The sequence below is a fragment of the Nothobranchius furzeri genome, chromosome 13 (genome assembly GCF_043380555.1).
Source record: "Nothobranchius furzeri strain GRZ-AD chromosome 13, NfurGRZ-RIMD1, whole genome shotgun sequence".
Classification (NCBI taxonomy): Eukaryota; Metazoa; Chordata; class Actinopteri; order Cyprinodontiformes; family Nothobranchiidae; genus Nothobranchius; species Nothobranchius furzeri.
In genome coordinates, this window is record NC_091753.1 from 25209773 (window position 1) to 25230888 (window position 21116).

At 39.4% G+C, this 21116-nt stretch overlaps 1 protein-coding gene across 3 annotated transcripts in view; it reads left to right on the forward strand.

Annotated features, from left to right (window-relative positions):
* Positions 1-781: 781 nt before the first annotated feature.
* The window catches only part of st3gal4 (ST3 beta-galactoside alpha-2,3-sialyltransferase 4), a 47106-nt gene continuing 26771 nt past the window's right edge, over positions 782-21116 (forward strand). The window contains exons 1-2 of one of the 3 annotated variants that reach the window (XM_054742859.2): positions 782-1101; positions 13354-13417. The gene's annotated coding sequence lies outside the window, so the exon portion shown is untranslated. Of the gene's footprint in view, positions 1102-2827; positions 3758-8455; positions 11952-13353; positions 13418-21116 lie in introns of those variants that run through there. The other 2 variants (XM_070543422.1, XM_070543423.1) reach the window with 2 other exon arrangements.

Consider the following 21116-nt stretch of genomic DNA (forward strand, 5'->3'; position numbering starts at 1 on the left):
ACGTGTGTGTGCCTTCAGGTGTAAAAAACAACAATCATGGGAGGTATGACAGATGTTTCTCATGAAATCATCTGAATAGAAGTCAGTAAACAGAGGAATTATTTGTGTAAAATGTTCAGGTTTGCACTGGAATAACCCTAAAACCAATTCAACTGCATTAAACACTGCTTTGAAATTATGATTTTTTTAAATAATTTGTTGGGTAAATTACATAAATTATTAATATTACAGTTAATGGGGTTTTTCAGCCACAAAAAAGCTGTTTTAAAGTAGAAATACAACTGTCAAAATGATGTTTTCCATTTTTTTGCCAAGTGTAATTTGTACAGGAAAAACGCTATTCTGTTCACCTTACATGTTAACAAAGTTAGATGAACGTTTGTTTAAAAAGGTAAAGCCATCCACAAATCATTTCCATATGAGTTGACTGTAATGCTAATAGAAAATGATTTGAGTGCATGAAGTGCAGACAGCAGCATGAGGTCGAGCGGGTTTTCCAGTAATTGGAAGGTTGCAAGTTTGATCCTTCCTTCCACCTTGGGCAAGACACTTATATACATACACATACAAATACGAAAAATATATGTATAGTATTATATATATATATATATATATATATATATATATATATATATATATATATATATATATATATATATATATATATAATGCAAGTCTGTGCTCAAAACTTTTCTGGCTGAAAGGTTGATGAATTAATCCGTTCCCCAGACTAGTGGGTGTACCCGCGCGCGCATGCGTAGTTGCGTACTAAACAAGAAAGCGTGAAAAACGGTGATACGCTGCGAAAAAAAAGGCTTCCCGTAAACCGCTATCTACTGACCACACTCACGCTCGAGAGGCCGAGTTGTCAGCCCCTCTGGAGGAGGAGGTGTTCATTGATTTAGGAGGGACGAGCTTCTCGATGCCCTGAACGCATCGCTGCTTCCAATCGCGTGCGACCTCGTGCGCGCGCGCCCTGCGCTTATAGACGTTGGCATTTTTCTTGTCTCGTGCAAAGAATGTCCACAAACGCAGCGTGAGCTCGGCTCCAACATCATAGCTGTGGACGGAGAGGTCCTTCCGTGGACTGAAGCGGTGCGGGTGAGTGTTTCCGACCCGGGTCTAGCGAACAGAACAGGGAGTAGCCCCCTTCCCTCTGTCCCTCTGTGGACTTTTTACGCGCTCTGAGAACACAAAGCCATGATTAACTTTATATATATATTTTGTCCCTTTTCAGACTTTAACCTGTTGTGTTTGCCATCTTTCTCCTTTGTTTAAAAGTTTCAACCAGTGATGTTTTTGTTTGTTTTTGGTAAAAATGTTGAGGGGAACAGGGGTGGCACAGACACGTATGCTGACGGTGGTAACGGCTCATCACAGGGGCTGATCACGCGAATTAGTTAGGTTTTATACAAGCATGTCACCCGGTTTTAATTCAGACACATCTGGAGGATACCGTAGCCGTTGTCATTCACGCGTTTTCAGTTTAGGATTTAGTAACTACACTTTGTGGTCATTTTCGTTTTCTTTTGAGTAAATCAATAAGTTGTCCGCTGAAAAAAAAGAGCCACAAACATGTTTTTATGTCAAGAAGCAGTTTGAAAAAAAAAATACGTTTACCAAAATCCCTTCTATCATATTTACACAAATCCTATAAACAAAGGCGTACTGCCTGCACGTGTGAAAATGCTCTAATGTGTGCTGAAGATTTAAAGTTGTTATTTGATTGATGTGATATAATTTCCATGCCTCAAGAAAACTCTCTTCCCACAATAAGTGGATTAAACAGTATTTAAGTTGAGACGGTCAGCTTCACGTTGAGCTTTAGGGCATTTTTCATACGGGTTTCTTTATTTGAGTGATTTCAGAACATCAGCGACTACATTCATGCTGTTAGTGTGTGCATCTGGCAGAGGCTAATGAACACGTAACAACGCAGTAGCCGTCAAGGCCAGTGATCATGTAACACTCTGGGTGAGCGGTAACAATAATTCTTCATCTTACAATAATGCTGTTTGAAATCTTTTATTTTTCCAAATTCTGCTTTTTCCATTTTTATTTTCCTGAGTTCCACGTTTTTATTTGCTTTAACCTCAAAAAAGTGCACATTTATAAATTAAATGTAAAACAATTCAACCAATAAGTAGCCACACAATAATAATAATAAAAAAAAAACAATGACTTATTAACTTGAACTATAACACAATGCTGTGATTCTGCAGAACATTGAGAGCTTTTACACTGATATTTTAAAATACCTTAATATGAATGTGCAAAATTAGGTGTTACAGTGGTTGATGATGTCACTGAAAAGGACAGAATGAACAGGACTGTTAATACAGTTTGCTGAACCCAGACAGGTGGACTTTCACATGATCTGATACCCAGTTAGAGATCCAGATCTTAAAGAGCAAGTCAACCCCTACCAGAGTCTAACTCCACTCCCACTTCATGTTTGAAAAATGCAACAAATGCTGTTGCCTGGCAGACCGAGGGGGCGGAGCTGCTAACAAATACACACACACTCAGTTTCACGACAGCATTGTGACATCATAATGTACCAGTTTACATCATAGCATACTTCTTAGCCAATAGCGGTGGCAGATTTAAATTAAAATACAGTGCAGAGTTTTTACCTGACAACGGCACAACACTGCCAGTTTTAGGCAGAATATTTAAATTTTAACTAAGATGCACTGAAGTGCCAAATTATTGACGACACGTGTCTGCAGCACGATTAGACAGTCGTTTATTTAGTTTATCAGCAAAAAAAAGTTTATTTGGGGGTGACTTGCTCTTTAACCCTGGACCAGGCTCATGACCAGTATTTTAGTACAAGTTTAAAAATGTTAATTTCCCCAAACAAACAATTTATTGATACAAATACAAGCTTTTGAATGAAATTAACACCCATTTTATAAGGTAAATATAGTCTAACACAATGTGTGATGCTGTCTGGATGACAGATCCAGACCAGAATCTAGACTTTAAGAATTCGCTGCTGCTCATGCAGATCACCTACGTCACTGTAAATTATCTTTAATCTGTCTTGAAGCAGTTCTGAGCTGGTTTAAAAAGCAGCTGTTTGTTAATTTAGAGCATTTAAGCTATCAAGTCCAGAAATGGCTTTAATTAAGCAACAGAAAACACATAAAAGCAGCTGGGAGTAGACTTCCCTTTTAGCAACTCTTAAAAAAGATGGACACATTGTTCAACATGGGGTCAGTTGTAAAAATCTGCTTCTCACGCGTTTTATTGTACATCACTCTATGGGTGATAGCCTTTTCATATTCATCATGGGAATGGAGTAGCAATCTCATCTGGACAACAAGGATCTGAGTGGTTATTTGAGGCAATAAAAGACAACATGCCAAAGCTGTAAAACATTTCAGGGCAGATGCATTGGAGGTATCTTTGGGAAAGATGATTTGGGGCGGTTGGGTTCATTGACATAATCTGACATGACCCAGGATGCAGAAACGAGTCTTGGGTGTTGAGATAAAGCAGACACTGGGAAAGACGTTAGTTGTTTCATAACGTTCATCATGCAGTCAGTTGGAACCAGGTTGGAGTTTGGACTGGTTCTCCTTTGCTGTTGAATTTCACATTTTCTGGACTGTTTTTGATTCTGTTTCACAATCAGAGTTTAGGTCTTCAGTCCAGGTTTCTGAAGGAAAAATGGTGTTTGGCGTTTACTGAGTTTTCAGACTGTTTTCTCTGTTGGCGTATAGGCACATCTACAAAAGTTTAACATAAGGTGAGTTCCCTGGCACATGGAGTTTGGTGGTTTGTTGTAAATCAGCTGAAAAATAGTATTTGCCCTCTGCAACGTTGACTCAGCCCTGCTTGAATGAATTAGTTTGGCTTGCAGAACTCCACAAACCCAGACCTGTCCTCAGAATGTTAGGGATATGCTAGCACACGCTGACTTTGGTGCACTCGTTATGGGGATTAAAGCCCGCTGGTGTTCTGAGTGGTTGGAGAGTTTTTGCATTTTGTTTCAAAGGAAATTAATGTCACTGAATTAGGTCAAGTTACCCCCATGAAAGGATGATATAACTGGCTGCACCATAACTGGGCAGAATAAGGCAGCTGCTGCAGGATTTCCAGACATGACAGGACTCAGTAGCCAGACCATTTGACCTTATTTACTCTCATTAAAATCAGGAGACTTTTTTGTCTACTTAAGGCTCAAAAAGGGTATTAGGAATCTTTAAATCTCTTGTTTTTTCCAAATTACAATTTTTGTACTTACTAAAATTTACATTATTTTTTAAGCTTTATGATTTCACCCAGTTTAATCATCTAACAAGTTTTATGCCATTTTCATTGCAACAAGTCAATGAAAATGGGTGAAATTATTTTCTACGGAGCTTTAAGCATTCATACATTCACCAAAGATTTGGAACAAATCCCCCATCACCAAGCCTGGGTTTTACCTTATCACCAAGCCCGGGTTTTAGTTTCCACACCAGGTGAAATCTGAACAGCGGGTTGTTGGTGTAGACCTTTCATCCTCTGGAAGATCATTTTTATGATAGGTTTAATGTAGTGATGCACCGATATGAAATTTTTGGGCCGATACAGATGTCACTATTATGGCCGATAACTGATATTTGCCGATACCGATATACTGACATTAATGCTGCTAAAATCAGCAGAATTTACATTATTATGTACACACACCACACACATTTATGCTACCCTCTGAAACAAGCAAACAAATGGAGCCAAGATGGAAAAAATATCGGTTGTTAACATCGGCTCGGTTTTGTTTATCGGACCGATACCGATATGTTAAAAAATGACTAACATCGGCCGATACCGATATTGATGCCGATATATTGTCCATCCTTAGTTTAATGATCATTTCCAGTCACTCTTGTAGCCACAAATGTAACTTTCTCTGGTAGTTAGTACAACGACCAACAGCACTACATGTTACCGAGCCATGCAAGTACATTTTTCGGTGGCAAATAGTTTTTAAAATCCTCTTGAAATGGTATAATAAACTGCTACTAGCAACGAAACCTCCCCCTGCAAGCCAGTGGCTTCGCACCACTTACGGTATCTGACCAGATGTTGCCCACATCATCATTTCTATATGAGCCGGTGCTGGAATAGGGTGGATACTTCTTTTAAGGCTTAAAATAAAACCTGTGACCAACCTCTTTAGCGACAAAAACCTTTATGTGCTTTACTCTTTATCGGTAGTTTTATGACCCTCGTGATCCTGTTAGTTCTCGTGTCCTGTTCATTTTTGCCTGGGTTTGCTGTTTTATTCCTAGTCTTATAAATAAAATGTGCACATTTAGGATAAGCAGTGTGTCCTTTTACGTGTATTGCCCCGTCAAAATGAATTAAAGAAATACACCTTGCTGTGGAGGAAGACAAACTGGAGGTATGCATCCTTCTTATTCTTCCTTGGACTTCTGCTGAGGTAGTGGATGGTGCTTTATAAATGAAATGAGTGAATGAATGTAGTTAAACATCCTGAAGTGTCTCACGTAGCTCTGATCAGAGCAAGGTCTTTCGTCACTGAGGCTTCGGCGTGAGATTCTGCAGTATATATAAAGTATATTTTTTGTGAATTCAGCCTTTAAGGCTTTAAATCAGGAACTGATGATGGGTACAGGCTTTGCAGTCCAACTGCAAAGTGTTTTGAAATTATTCTCAAGTATTTTTAGATTTTAGCACAATTTAGTTTATCTGTCATTGACATGAGCATTAGACTGAAAACACACCCTATAGCAGATGGAGCAATATGAGATAACAGCAGTTGCTAAGTTAAAACAAAATAAGCATGTTGCCATTAAAATACATACAATTGATTTAAATTCAACATTATGAGTGACCTTTTGCTGCCACTAGAGAGAGAGTTAGAGCAGAATGATAATAAAAAAAACAGTTATTGGTGTCTTTTCCTAGAACAGTTGCACCTTCCTCATAAAATCTATCTCCAGCTTGTGTGTTCAGGGCTGAGGTCAGAAGAGATTTTAGTTACAACCGGTTATCTACTGTGGATTTGATTTGATTGATGTGGAGTTCCTGCAGCTCAACAGACACACATTCCTCTTGATGCACCAAAGCTTTGTCTGTTGTGGGAATTTTATGGTTTTTTTCAACTATGTACTCAGGTCTGAATTAGAAAAGCATCTTTCTTTAACTTAGTCTTTTGTGTGGAGTAGATGTGTTAGCAAAGTCTCAGTTTTTAAAGAGATAATGCGTACTTTACTGTTGATCTCTGGAAATATCCATCGAAATATTGCTGAAAATTAATAAAAGACGTCCACTTGTTGAAAATTATTGGCAGCTTCGTACAATATAACCATAAAAATCATGTCTAAAGTACGAGGGCGCGGGTCTAGCGTCTCTGGGGTACGCCATATTAGGCGTCATGTTTTGTTCTGGCCAGTTTGGGGTTCTGTGCCTGTCGATGACGTCACACTAGATGATCGGCTGGACGTACGACTTACGCAAGTTAAGTTACCACTTTCGAAAACATTTAGGCAGTAAGAAAATTTTATTTAAAAACAAAACTGCTAAACTAATGTCAAAATGTGTGAAAGAACAGAATCAAAAAAGAAATGCAATATATTTTGGCCGAGCAGAATTGCCGTAGTATGGTGACATCATCAGCATTCGCAGGACCCCGGGCAGATCCGGTAACTACATTGCCAGAAAACAGCAGTCGGCATTGCATTCTGTTGATGGAATTAACTGAAGGACCATCAAAGTCTGAGGAGTTACGCCGAGGTCGCATCCTTTCTGCTCCACAGGTAACAACGTTTACGTATTGTTTTTTTTAAACTAGATTCAAGATTCAAGATAATTTATTGTCATTGCACAGGTCTACAAATGAAATTGTGCTCACAAAAGACAGCTCATGTAAGAGGTAGTAAAGTGTGAGTAAAATAAAATAACAAGGTTAACATAGATGCCACGCACACACTCTCTCACTCTCGCTCTCACACACGCGCACACACACGCACGCACACACGCACGCACACACAGTCAGTTTAAGGTGCAAAAATGTAAAAGTATAAATGTGAACATAGCAATAAGACAACTCTAAACTACAAGCTGAAAAATAAAGTAAACATAATATAAATGTAAACAGTCACATGTTGAGGTATCAGGATGAACTAGCTAAATGTAAAGGTGCTGTAGTGCACTAATTGTCCAGCAGGATTCCAGTTAGTGAGACCTCCTAGCAGCAACATTCAGTTCAGTGATGGCTCCTGTATAAAAGCGGTTTAACAGCCTGGTGCTGCGTGCTTTTATTGCCCTGTGTCGTTTTGCAGATGGAAGAATGGTTAGCAGGGTGAGTGGAGTCTACGGATTTGTTTTGGTAAAATTCTAGCAATACGATAAGTATCACAACACAGGGGAAATGATACATATCCCGATATATTCAGACGTTATCAGCTGTTTTTTGACTGATTTTATGTTGTAATATTTGACTGTTTAACATTCATGAGGTATCTGAACCATAATAGAGTGATTTACATTTCAAATGGGGAAGCAAAACCCATTTCACACTGCTGCCAACTAGCAGTTGGCATCTAAATTGCACCAAAAGAAAAGAAAATACACAAGTGTTGTCATGTAAATTGAAATTCAAAACTTTGACACGCTTTTTGAATATAAATGTAATATCGCAGGAACGATATCACGATATATTGTCATATCGATATTTTCAATTAACAGCTTTTGAATATCGATATAATATTGCTGAAAAAAATTGCTATATACTGCCATATTGATATTTTCTTCCATCCCTAGTTGAGTCCTTTAAGATGTTTGTGGTAGCGACTAGCGACAGTCATGGCGATGTGGTGTAAAACTACCCTGAAATGTATGTACTGCCTCTTAGCGCCAGGAAACTACCCAATGCCACTTTAAGTATAATAAAAATTATTATCTATATAGAATTGTATGTCAGCTCTTTTTCAGACTATTCTGAAACACTTTCATCCAGTAATCCCAATAGAAGCTTTGTCTACGCACGGTCTCTGTAACCCAGTAATTGGGATAATCAAATGAGGGAGATTGAGTCTCTGATTGGGAAACAGTACTGTGGATCTGATGTACTCTAAACCTTACTACAGTGCTTGCGTGCGTGCATTAAATCAGGCAGCAGTTTGTATTTAAATGCTGTGTTAAACCTTTTTTTTTTGAGGTTTTGGAACAAAAAAAGCGAGAGTGGTCTGATCTAATGGAGATATTCTCCTAGTGGTGCCGCAGTTTTCCGTTAAAAAGAAGGGATAACCACAATAATCTTGGGTTTTTGCTCAAAATTGAACCATTTTCTAACCTCAAACGATGAGTAGATTCATTTTCCATGAGGCTCTGCTGGCTATTTACTTCTCAGATTCAGATAAACTAATACCTGGTGTCACAATTTAAACAGAGAAGAAAAGCCATAAAAATGTTTTCATGACATTCAGCTTTGCTATCCCTCTGTAAACAGAGTTGGACAACATTGCTTGGAGTTTCAAAAAGTTGGACAAATCAGTTAAAATAATTTTGACACAAACTACAAAACATGTTCTATCTTTAGAAAAGTAAGCAACACATTTACAATAAAACACTTTAACTGTTGCAGTGATATTAACAGGAGAAAAAATGTGGTTCATAAATTGTAATATAAATAATAAATGTAGTGATGGAATGAATTATTGATACCCGGATATTGCGGTTTGGAAATGGCCTCTAAATCATTGTTATATGTCCTCATCCAGTAATGTCTGTGAAACTAGTGCATGTTTGTGTAGAGGGTGGTTCTTTAACAGTCCTTATAGTCACTGTTGATCAGGTAGTCCGGTATTTGGTTTGGCCTTAAAGAGGTTTTACAATTCAAAACAGCATTTACTGTATCTTGTCAAATATAAGCAGCTTAGGATGTTAAATGTACCATACCAAAATGTCTCTGGGCCTGCAAGTAGATTCTGGATTAGTAGGAGGTCTGATGGTTTGAAGGTGGAGGAGGAGTGGAGGAACTCACCGGTGAGCTCAGCAACACCAAAAGACCCGGAAGACCACGGGAAACAACCGTGGTGGATGACTGAAGAATCCTTTCCCTGGTGAAGAAAACACCCTTCACAACAGTTGTCCAGATCAAGAACACTCTCCAGGAGGTAGGTGTGTCTGTGTCAAAGTCAACAATCAACAGAAGACTCCACCAGTGTGAATACAGAGGGTTCACCACAAGATGTAAACCATTGGTGAGCCCCAAAAACAGGAAGGCCAGATTAGAGTTTGCCAAACAACATCTAAAGAAGCCTTCAAGTTCTGGAACAACATCCTATGGACAGATGAGATCAAGACCAACTTGTACCAGAGTAATGGGAAGAGAAGAGTATGGAGATGGAAAGGAACTGCTCACGATCCTAAGCATACCACCTCATCAGTGAAGCATGGTGCTGGAAGTGTCATGGTGTGGGCATGCATGGCTGCCAGTGGAACTGGTTCTCTTGTATTTATTGATGCGACTGCTGACAAAAGCAGCACGATGAATTCTGAAGTGTTTCGGCCAATATTATCTGCTCATATTCAGCCAAATGCCTCAGAACTCATTGGACGGCGCTTCACAGTGCAGATGGACAATGACCCAAAGCATACTGCAAAAGCAACCAAAGACTTTTTGAAGAGAAAGAAGTGGACTGTTTTGCAAGGGCCAAGTCAATCACCTGACCTGAATCCGATTGAGCATGCATTTCACTTACTGAAGACAAAACTGAAGGGAAAAGGATTTGCAACCAAGTATTGAAATGTATAAGTTTGATTTATGGTTCTTATTCTGTCCCATTACTTTTGGTCCCTTAACAAGTGGGAGGCACATGTGCAAACTGTTGTAATTCCTACACCGTTCACCTGATTTGGATGTAAATACCCTCAAATAAAAGCTGACAGTCTGCAGTTAAAGCACATCTTGTTCGTTTCATTTGATATCCATTGTGGTGGTGTATAGAGCAAAAAATGTTAGCATTGTGTCGATGTCCCAATATTTATGGACCTGACTGTATATACTAAAAGTTGGGAATGAATACAAATTGTTTAAACATTATTGTATCATTGCCCCTTAAAATAAAGAATGCATTTTTTAATTGATGTAAATATGAAAATTTTAATCCTCTGTTGGATGGACTAATTCACTTCTCAGTTTTTGATTCTGATTTTAATTTGATTTAAGAAAACAATTAAATATTCAGAATCCCTACAGGTGCTGGAAACAATTAAAAAGGCTTGGATTTTAAAGGGGGCTTTATTCAGATTTTGAGAGTGTTTGGAGTTTTATTATTGCTTGGAATTAACAGAAATGTATCCATGACAAAAGGAATATTTAATCATAACTCCTGTTAGCTGCTGTAAAGTTGTGAACGTTTTCCTTCAAAAGGGCTTGAATTTAAATTAGAAAAAGATTTAAGAACCTTGAATTTTACAATATGTCTCTTTTTCTGGCTGTTTTTTGTATAGGATGTTATTTATTTTATATATTTTTTAGTGATTTGGCAGATTTGAAGCAGTTTCAACAGTTGAATCTATAGTCTTTGGCCAATATACATGTTATTTATAACTTTTAAAATGGGATCAAAGCTGAGTCAATTATTGACAACCAGATGAAAACCCACAAAGTTCTTTGAAACCTCTTAGTAAATGTGAGTCATATAACATCCTATCTCTCTCTCTGTAGAGCTGGGAAGTAGGAGTGGTTTTCTCTTGGAGAAATGAAATAAAATACTTTTGCTAAACGTCTTCTTTCCCACAAGCTTCTTCTACTTCTGATTGCCTGCAGGGATCTCGCAGGAATGCCTTTATATTTTGCAACTTTGAATTAAAGCCATGAGATAATGTTTTGTCCCTGAAAACAAAGCAAACGTTGTGTTCGGTTTGAGAAGGGATGCAAAGGATCAGGATATTTGGAGGGAAACAAAACTCCAAAACATCGCAGAGCTCTAGTTACCCCGCAGACTCTGCCATAAAACCCCAGAAGATTTACTATTTACCATCTGCTGTACATTTGACACACGTTTTACCACACTGAGATGCCTTCTCACATGCAGATGCTTAAAGGAAGAATAATCGGTCCACATAAGTGAAAGCTTTTGTCTTATACAAGGCAGCCAAACCATCAGAGATGGACACTAGCTAAAGTGCTTTTGCTGGATTAAAGTCAGGGATTATAATGCCCCAGATATGGTTTCTAATGTGGCCACATGCATGAGATTTTTGATAATATTGTGTCTCTGTGATTTAGCAGGCACATGATAAGGGGTTTTAGTGGAAAAGATCATTCACTATAGGTCATAAATTGTTCCAATCTTAACCATTTTACCAGAACTTTACCCATAAACAGTACTATTGACTCAATGATCTGAAAGATTACCCATGCAGCAAATGTCCAACAGGAGGCTTATACCTATTTGCTTAGTTAAATCTAGGTGGTGACTTTTTTTGGGCTGCTGTTGATGAGTTGAAGTTGAAGAGTTAGCTAAAAGCGAGGCTTACACCAGGCAAGGCAAGCCAGCTTTATCTGTAAAGCGCATTTCAAACAACATGAGTAAATCAATTTTCTTTCCAGGAGCAAAAACAGCAAGACATGAAACACTAAAACCAACACAACAGCATAAAACAGCAGATTATAAAATGTTATGTAAAATACACAAATAAAATTAGATGTAAGAAATAAAATAAAAAGGCAAAAATTAAAGGATGAGCAGCTACTGTGCAGAAGGTGCTGTATAAGAGACATTCATTCAAAGGCTGATGGATGCATGAAAGTCTTCAATTTTTATTTAAAAGTTACTATGAGGAAGCTGATTCCATCTGTGCAGCATAGTAGCTAAAAGCAGCTTCACCCTGTTTGATTCTGACCCAGGTTCTATCAGCGGACTTTTTCCTAAGAATCTCAGACGTCTGCTGGGTGTATATGCTGCACGGAGATCCATGTACGTATTTTGGGCTCATGCCATTGAGTGATTTATAAAGTAGCAGTACTATAGTTTACTAACCGGTGTAGAGATTTAAGAGCAGGAGTGATGTGCTCTTTTCTCACTAGCACTTGTTCATCTTTGTCTGATATTTATTGTTTGGGTCCACATGGTCCGGTATAAAGTGTAAATGTGGTGGGGGCAGCCCACCTCTTTGCTTCTCATTTGTCCATCAAGGTATGAAAAGCACAGATAGATTGTCTTGAAAGAATCCTTATGATCCATTTTAAATGTCTATATCAGGTCTTCTGTCTTGCAATTACCGCTTCACTGAAATCATAGGAACCCTACCCTGGAAACAGTCGACGTCGCATGGACGTGCAGATCATGTCTATATTGAGTCCGTTGGTCCAGAACACGTCTGTAGGACATCCAGACTAGGTGTTTGCACACTGAACTAAATCATCAGAGAGCCAGCGGGATATTTTAACATATGTCGTGATTTTGTTTTGGGAAGATCCACTTTATATTTTTCCTGAAGACACACAACGCTACTCAAACATTTGTGATCAATAGAACATTTCAAGTCAAGAATGCTAATGTTTAAGCTCTATTCTAGACCAACTGCTCCTCTAATGTTATCTAAGAGCTTTCAGTAGCTGTCCTTCCTTTTTGGGAATTGGGAGGAAAATGCTTCAGCCAATGAATTGCTAACAAAGAAAGTTTCCCATGAAGAGCCTTTGATGGAATTACTTCCACTGCAGAGTTCTGTGGTAGCAGCCTGACCCTTTGTTAATCACTCCAGTGTGTGACACAGCTCAGTACGTGGCCTGATCCATGGGCAGGCGGAGAACATTGCCTTCAGTTTGTCTGTGGTGAAGGACATCTCTGACGGACTAAATCTGTCTCTGTTGGTGCTGGACTTCTGCAGTGACAGTCAGCCATCCAGAGTGCCCTGCAGCATTGTCCCACCCCCTGCTTTAGTCTGGCTACCCTCTAGCCCTCTGTATCACATGCTGTGCTGTTATTGTGCAGCCCTGTGTTGCCTTCAGTGCCCGTGGGGAGGTTTTGTGTTTCCTGTGCCTTATAGTCCCACAAGTCAAATATCCAGTCGTTGCTGCTGCTGGTTCAGGACGCTAACGGAAACGGAAAGCTATAAAAACACAAGTCCATCTACAAGTTTTACTCAAACTTAACCCTTCTTATGGATTATTTATGTAAACATAAAATGGTGAAACATCTTTAAAGCCCAAACTTTCTCTTCATGAATGCTGGAATCTTGACAACCAACATTTTGTCCACTTATAGAAGTTAAAATTGCATTAATTTTGCCCTATTTTACACATATTGTTGGTTTAGTGCAAGAACTAATAAATATTATAACAATTTTTAAATGGTCTATTTTTTCTATTTTGTTTAGGAGGAAGCTCGGACCATCAGTGCTTCTCAGAGGACACAATCTTTTGAAATGAAAGGGGAGAAAGGTAAAACTTATTTATTTATTCATGCATTAATTAATTAACAGTTAGCAGATTGCATTTTTAAAACCATTCAATTCAATTCAAAAATACTTTATTAATCCCAGAAGGAAATTGATTGCTGTAGTAGCTCAGAATAGTAATAATAATCAAGTCGTCAAAGAGTTATTCAGACAACCTGTTAGTTTTTTTCTGAGAAAACCGAGAAAGTATTTTCCAATCAACACAGATATGAACTGTATTCAGCCACATGTTTCTGTCTGAGGAACGCTTGTAAAAGAAGCTTGGTTTAGAGTTTCAGACAGGGTTCTTTATGGGGAGCCAGTTTAAACTGTTGAAAAAAGACCGCCTGATGGGGAAAAATGTATAGAAAACTCAACAGAAAGAAAGATTTGAAAACGTAGCAACAGGATAAATCCCAGAATGTCCCAGAAGATGTGGAATCATGTTGTGGACCAGATGACATGATGGCATGTGTGTGTTATTGTTTAATTCAACAAGTTTAGAACCGTGGAAAGATGGATTTTTACAAACAAAACTACACAGTGGGATGTCTAATTTTGGGAAGCCTTGTTAATTTCCATGACTTTTCCTTTATAAATTGTTGGTTGCACACTTTCTGTAAACCCTACAAACTTTGTTTCACTTCTCAAATATCACTTATTTCTGTCAGATCTTCTTTTAAAATGTAATTTAAAGTCAGAGCAAAGATTGGTGCATCTAATGCATTTATTTTTCAATACAACATCAGTGCAACCACATGACTAATAAATTAATCAAGCAAGCATCAGCTTGCAAGTCCTTTGCAACTGCTGGAGAAACAATGCCATACAATTTTGTTTTAAAAGTGGGCCCTGGACTCTGGACTTACCGCTCGGGACTGAGCCCAGTGGAATTGCAGAGATTCCCTCCGCTGTCCTGGTTCCTGGGCCCCACTTGTCAGTGTGCCTGAGAGTAAATTGGGATACTGATAGGAGCCCTGCATACAAGGTCACTCCAGCTCCAAGCGATGCTGCTTTCACTTGTAAGCTGTCGGGTGTCAGGGCTTCCTGAAGGGAAGGAAATCTGGTTATTCTGAACCAAGCCCCCCCCCCCCCCCCCCCCCCCCCCCCCCCAATGAGAAAGGTGTCTCAGTCAACCAATAAATAAGTCTTTTCAGGTCAGAAATAACTCACCAGAGACAATGTTTCTCTTTTTTGGGTTCAAATATAGGAAACTTAATGAATAAAAGTTCAAAATATACCAAAATCACTTTGAGTAGAGAAATGATAGTGAATGCTGATACCAGTAGATTGAGATTTAAAGCAACACTGTGTATTTTTCCGAGCGATATAGAACAGTAGATACCTAAATCGCAAGCAATATTTTTGTGTTGGAGTAAGACCTTACCAATGGATGCCCATTAGGGTCAAAAAGCCCTGGGGCGATTCCCTTTCATCACTGGCAACAAGTGAAGAGGTAAATGTGTAAAACAACAACATTTGAGAATGGCAAAGTTTTGTAACCATTTGTTACAAATCAGTAAAACGCATTGGAACCAACACGGTCAGGCTGGGCCGTTGCTAATATGTATAAGTGGCATAAGAGAGCCAGTGATTTTTGTCCTGTCATTGCTTTTACACTTACTAGGCTTGGGCGGTATCCAAATTTGAATACCGTCTAACTTCCACTTAATTTTACCCCGGTATACGGTATTACCGTGAATACTTAAAAAGTATGACGTAAGCCTCAAGTGGACCTTCACCTTTCTGAATCCAAATACCAAACAATTACTAAAAAAATAACAACGCAACTCACATACTATTAACAACATTTATTAACACAAAAACGCAGCTTATAAACAAGTGCAGAGTCAACAGCAATAAATCAACATAAAAACCCAGGACAGCTGTTGTGCGCAAATCAAGTGAACAACTTATCAACGAGCAGCATGAAACAGTGCAAATAGGCCCGTAACAGTCAACAAGAGTTGAATAACCAAAAACATTGAAATTATAAAAATTATTGCAACCAAAACAACAGCATTAAAATTATAAAAAGAAAACTCCGTCACACGGCCACACGCGTGCGTGTGCACACACACACACACACACACACACACACACACACAGTCACACACACACGGGAGTGTGAACATTACGGCATGTTGCAGCAAATCTAGTTAAGATTTCTCGCCAGAAAAACCAGCATGTTTACTTTTTCTGGGTTCAAGTTTGCACGTTGTGGACCAACAACTTTACCTGCGTTGCTGAAAACCCGCTCCGATGGTGAGCTGGTGGCACAAATACATAGATACCTCCGGGCCAGTCGTGACATCTGGGCAAAACGACTGCCTGCATATTTCCACCAGAGAAGAGGGTCTTCGCCCCCTTGAATAACAGGTTCCAAACAGTACACTGTTATTTCAGCTCCAGCTCGTTGCGCTGCGCTGACGGGACCCTCCGCCGCAGCGTCAGCTGCTCGTTTTTGCAGGAGAGCCCCCAGAGACATTTTTTTGCGTGGGGGTTCAGGTTGTGCTCGTTCCTCTATAGTTCGGATGGCCACTGCTTCTGGTGCTGTTTGCCCCCCTAAGCTCACGATCTCAGCCTGTAATTCAGCTTTGATTTCAGCCAGTGCGTTGTCATCAAGCCCATATCTGCCACGGTAACGAGGATCGAGGAAAGTGCATTTTCGCATTAATTTGCGCACTGAATCAGATTCATACTTGGCCTCCAGTTTTTTTAGAATTGTGGTTTGTATTGACTTTGTAAGCTGGAGGTCGTTTTCTGTCACAGCCAACACGCTCTCCCTGCAGAGCTGGAGTATGGGGATAGAGGAACTGATCAGTCGCACAGCTGTTTTTCATGACGGTATTGGAACTGACACCGTCGCTATTTTGTAATACCGCGTGTATACGGTAATACCGTAATACTGCCCAAGCCTAACACTTACATTTTCCAGAAGCTTCCAAGTCATCACCAAAAGCTCCAATCAACATACATTTCTCATACATTCATCATAGTTCACTCCTAAAACGGCCCCTGCACTTATATGTATTTCTTGTCCCTTGATTAGCTCAGCTTCCTGAATATCGAGGATGACCTTTAACACACTTTAAAACATCTCCTGTGGGTACAGGTTTATGCATTTACAAAACTGAGTTACGCATGAAAATAGCAACACACCACCCACAATTCTGGTTTCACGTCTCACTGTTTAAGCAGCAGTGCGTGGAAACTTTTTTTCTTTTCTTTAAAGTCCCAGCTGCTCATATGCACGAGTGAGTGCCTGGTTTTGAGGTGATTGGGGACGCCGTCATCGGTCAGTGTTTCGTCAGGTCAACCACGCTGTTCTGTTCATCCGAACCGGGCCCAAGGCTTCAGCTGCGGGCTCGTTGTTAAACAACAGGAAAATTATGAAGATCACAGATCTGTCAGCAGTATTCTTATGGGTTCCTAAAAACCTTGAAAATGCTTGAATACTAATCTGTTACTTTTAAGATTTTGGAAGGGCTTGTAACTATACCTAAGCTTGGAATTGCAACTGAAAATGATGATTGATGAGAAAAGAGGGGAACTTTGAAGCATCATTGGTGCATAAAAAAATCACTAACAATGTAAGGTGCTGCAAAACCTGGAAAGCTCACCTTGAAAGTGCTTGTAAAAAGACATAAGAAGAACCACTGTCTTTACTTTTGTCACATCAGCATGTCTTGAATTAGTCAACACAATTCCCTTGTTGAGGAAAACCAGCTTTTTGTAGCCCGCCTGAACCTGGTTGGGTTGTGTTGTGAAGTCCAATTTCGTTGTTCCAGGACAATTAAGCAGATTTAATTAATAATAATAATAATAATAATAATAATAATAATAATAATAATCATAATATATTATTTAACAATAATAATAATAATACCTACTTATTTTTAGGCAAACTTAAATGTTTAAATAAGGGCTTTAACACAAATGCAGTATCCTGTTCCTTTGGAATTTGCAGTAGGGCCTCATAAACAGGAGAGTTCACTTTCCACGTGTTTATTCGAAAGCTAGAGGTCACATATTTTAAAGCCTAATTATGGTGCGTTGTATCTGTTGTATCTGTGATTCGCAACACGGGGCAGTTTATCTTTTACACAACACACAGCTCTGCCTTTAACCTCTGTACCTTATTAGTGTTGACAAGTTCCATCAGTTATTTTCAACTGGAAAAACAGAACTTTTTCAGTCTTTTGAAACATTGACATCATCTGTTGTTTAGAAGTTGTTGCTGGAATCAAATTTAAAACATTTTTTAAGGTAAAATAAAAACAGACAAAAGAAAATCCTCTGTGCCACAAGTCGGTGTGAAACAAGGGATCCTTTTTTAAACCTGAACATAACAGAATTCTTGCTAATGTCCCGAGTGACGCTAAAGCAGCAGAATCCATTCCACTTGCAGTTCATTAAAGCTAACTGGAAGTATTTGACTTTTTGCTGGATGTATCAAATACAATGACAAAAAAAAGTTTATGTTTTTGAGAGATATTTGATCATCCTAATGATCCTCGAGGTCAGTGACACGTATGTACAGAAGGCTTTCTGTAATGACACAAAGCCATACTCAGATTTTTCTACCATTTCCAAAACAATAGTGTGGGAAATAAACACATCCCAGCATCATATCCTGCTCGAGATAAAAACATTCAGCAACCCCCTAAACCGGATTTTACAAACATGCAGAGCATCCATTTTAATTGGTCACATGGTATCTTCTCCTCCGCCGTCCCCTCGGCTGTGTTAGCTCAATTCAGGAAGAGATTTACAGGAATATTACATTACTCCTGTTGCAACATGGGAGGTGCACTCAAACATCTTAAAATAGACATTCAGCTGTGCAGCTGATTGTCGCTTCTGCTTTACTTTTGTTACTGCGAGTGTGTCTGAGAGATGTAAGCATCTGCAAATCTGCATTCAGATAAAAACCTTGATAGCACGTACATCACGGCAGTAAAAATGTTCAGTTATCTGTTGGATTACATGTTCTTTGAACTGATCCGGTCTATATTCTAAGCTGTCTGTTTGTGTAGTCAAAGCAAGCTGATGCAGTACATCCTTTCGGTCGAGGTCCAGCTGTCCACGAGTCCACCGAGATCCTCTTAAAGGGATAGTTCAGTTAATCTGGAAGTGGGATTTAATGTCTAATCTAATTTAAATCTATATTAATATACAGTGGGTACAGAAAGTATTCAGACCCCAGTCAATGTTTTACTCTGTTATATTGCAGCCATTTGCTAAGATTGATCAAATTCATTATTTTTTCAGCACCCCATTTTGACAGAAAAACACAGAATTATAGAAATGTCTGCAGATTTATTAAAAAATGTCACATGGTTCTAAGTATTCAGACCCTTTGTTCAGTATTTAGTGGAAGCACCCTTTTGAGCCATGCATCTTCTTGGTAAAGATGCACAAGTTTCTTACACCTGGATTTGGGGTTCCTCTCCAGGTCTGTCAGGCTGGATGGTGAACGTTGGTGGACAGCCATTTTTAGGTCTCTCCAGACATGCTCAATTGGGTTAAAGTCAGGGCTCTGACTGGGCCATTCACGAACAGTCACAAAGCTGCTTTGAAGCTACTCCTTTATTATTTTAACTGTGTGTTTAGGGTCATTGTCATGTTGGAAGGTGAACCTTCAGTCCAGTCTGAGGTCCTGAGCTCTCTGGAGAAGGTTCTTGTCCAGGATATCCCTGCACTTGGCCACAATTGCAACCAGTCATCCTGTCCCTGCAGCTAAAAAACACCCCCACAGCATGATGCTGCCACCTCCATGCTTCACTGTGGGTACTGTATTGAGCCCCCTTCAGACAGGCCATGAAAAACGGAAATGTTCAGGACTCTGTCCGTAAGACCTTTGTGTCTGAATACAAACATCCGGATAACCTTTTACGTAATTAAACCGGACAACGCCCCTAGTAACAGGTCCGGACTTGTCACGGACAAGGTGGCTGCTTCAGACTGGTGAGGTCGAGTTCCGGACAAGGAGGAGGGGACCGGGGGACGCTGTGCGCACCTAGATAGCTCGCTCCTGTAGCATGCGGCGAACCATGGCAGCTCGCCTCCTACAGTACCGTCTAGACGCGCGATGGAGCGCTTCACACTGCTTCCGTGATTCCTTTAACCATTGAGCTTCATCATCCAGGTCTCTTATGTGTCTTCGTGTGCGCAGAATTATGCTTAACATAAGTCCGATCAGTGAGAAGAATTATATCTCTTCGTCTGCCATGTTTGACTGAATGGCTTTGTTTGGGTAAATGACGCATTGTATGCCCGCCGCACCATGTTTACGCAATATTTGGGTACAGCCTTCCCACCCCCCTCAGACACCTGGAACTTTTCCCTGCTGTGTGAAGGCAGCCGAAAGGACAAGTTCCGGTACAAAAGTTGTGTGTCTGAAAACACAGTTCTGGTTAAAAACCGGACTGCATTGTCCACACATATTCCAGAATGTCAATCTGAAAAGGGTTTTGGACAAGTGATGAGCAGTGCCTGGTTTTCTCCACACATGCTGTTTAGAATTAAGGCCATAAAGTTCTATCTTGGTCTCATCAGATCAGATAATCTTATTTCTCACCATCTCAGGGTTCTTCAGGTGTCTGTTAGCAAACTCCATGCAAGCTTTCATGTGTCTTGCACTGAGGAGAGGCTTCTGACGGGCCGCTCTGCCGTAAAGGTCTGACTGGTGGAGGGCTGCAGTAATTGTTGACCCTCTCCCTCTCCTGACTGCATCTGTAGAGCTCATTCACAGTGATCTTTGGGTATTTTACCTCTAATTTTATGATATAATTTCTAAAATTCTGTGTTTTTCTGTCAATGTGGGGTGGTTTGAGTACATTATTAAGGACAAAAAAATATTCAACTGATTTTAGCAGGGGTCTGAAGACTTTCCGTACACACTGTAATTTTAAAAATAAACAATTAAGAAAAAAATATGAAAAGAATAACATTAAAAATGAAAGAATGTTTTTTATGTGGAAATGGTAAATTGAAGCTAAGTGTTTTGTTTATATTTGTCACAATATTTAGATTTATTTACCGTAGATGAGCTACGGAGCTTTTATTTGAAATTTACGCTTTAGATTTGTTTACTATTAGATAACATTTTGAAAAATATATCTTTAATTCTAAATATCTAGATTGACTTACACATTTAGATTGAATGCCATTAAATTGTATTTACTCACATTTGATGTTATCTTTTCTATTCGTCACACCTAGTCGCCAGTCGGGCTGTGTGACTACCACCGTTTCCAGCTTAGAGGAACTTCAGAGGCGGATCGACTTTAGCGCCTCATCCCACCTCTGTAATTTCACAAAGGCCATTGATGCAGGGTGGAGCTTAAGCCATTTTTCCGCTATCGGCATTCCGGGAAATTTCTGGGAAGGAGAAAAGTGACTGGCTTGGTCCTCTCAGCCGTTGTCTTTTTATGAAATCCGTCCATGAAGGACTTTACTAAAACATCAGCAGAGCACGACTTCTTCTGGAGTGAGGGACACCACAGATCAGCGCCGAAAGGCATCCACGGATATTATTAATGGTCAAATATTGGTATTTTATAGACTAAAGGGGAAAAATGTAAACAAATAAACAATATAATTACAAAATAACACATTTTAGGCTAAATTTAGACACAAACTGAGGACAATATTTTCCTGATATACAGGGTTTATTTAGTTGTCTGAAAATGTAACAC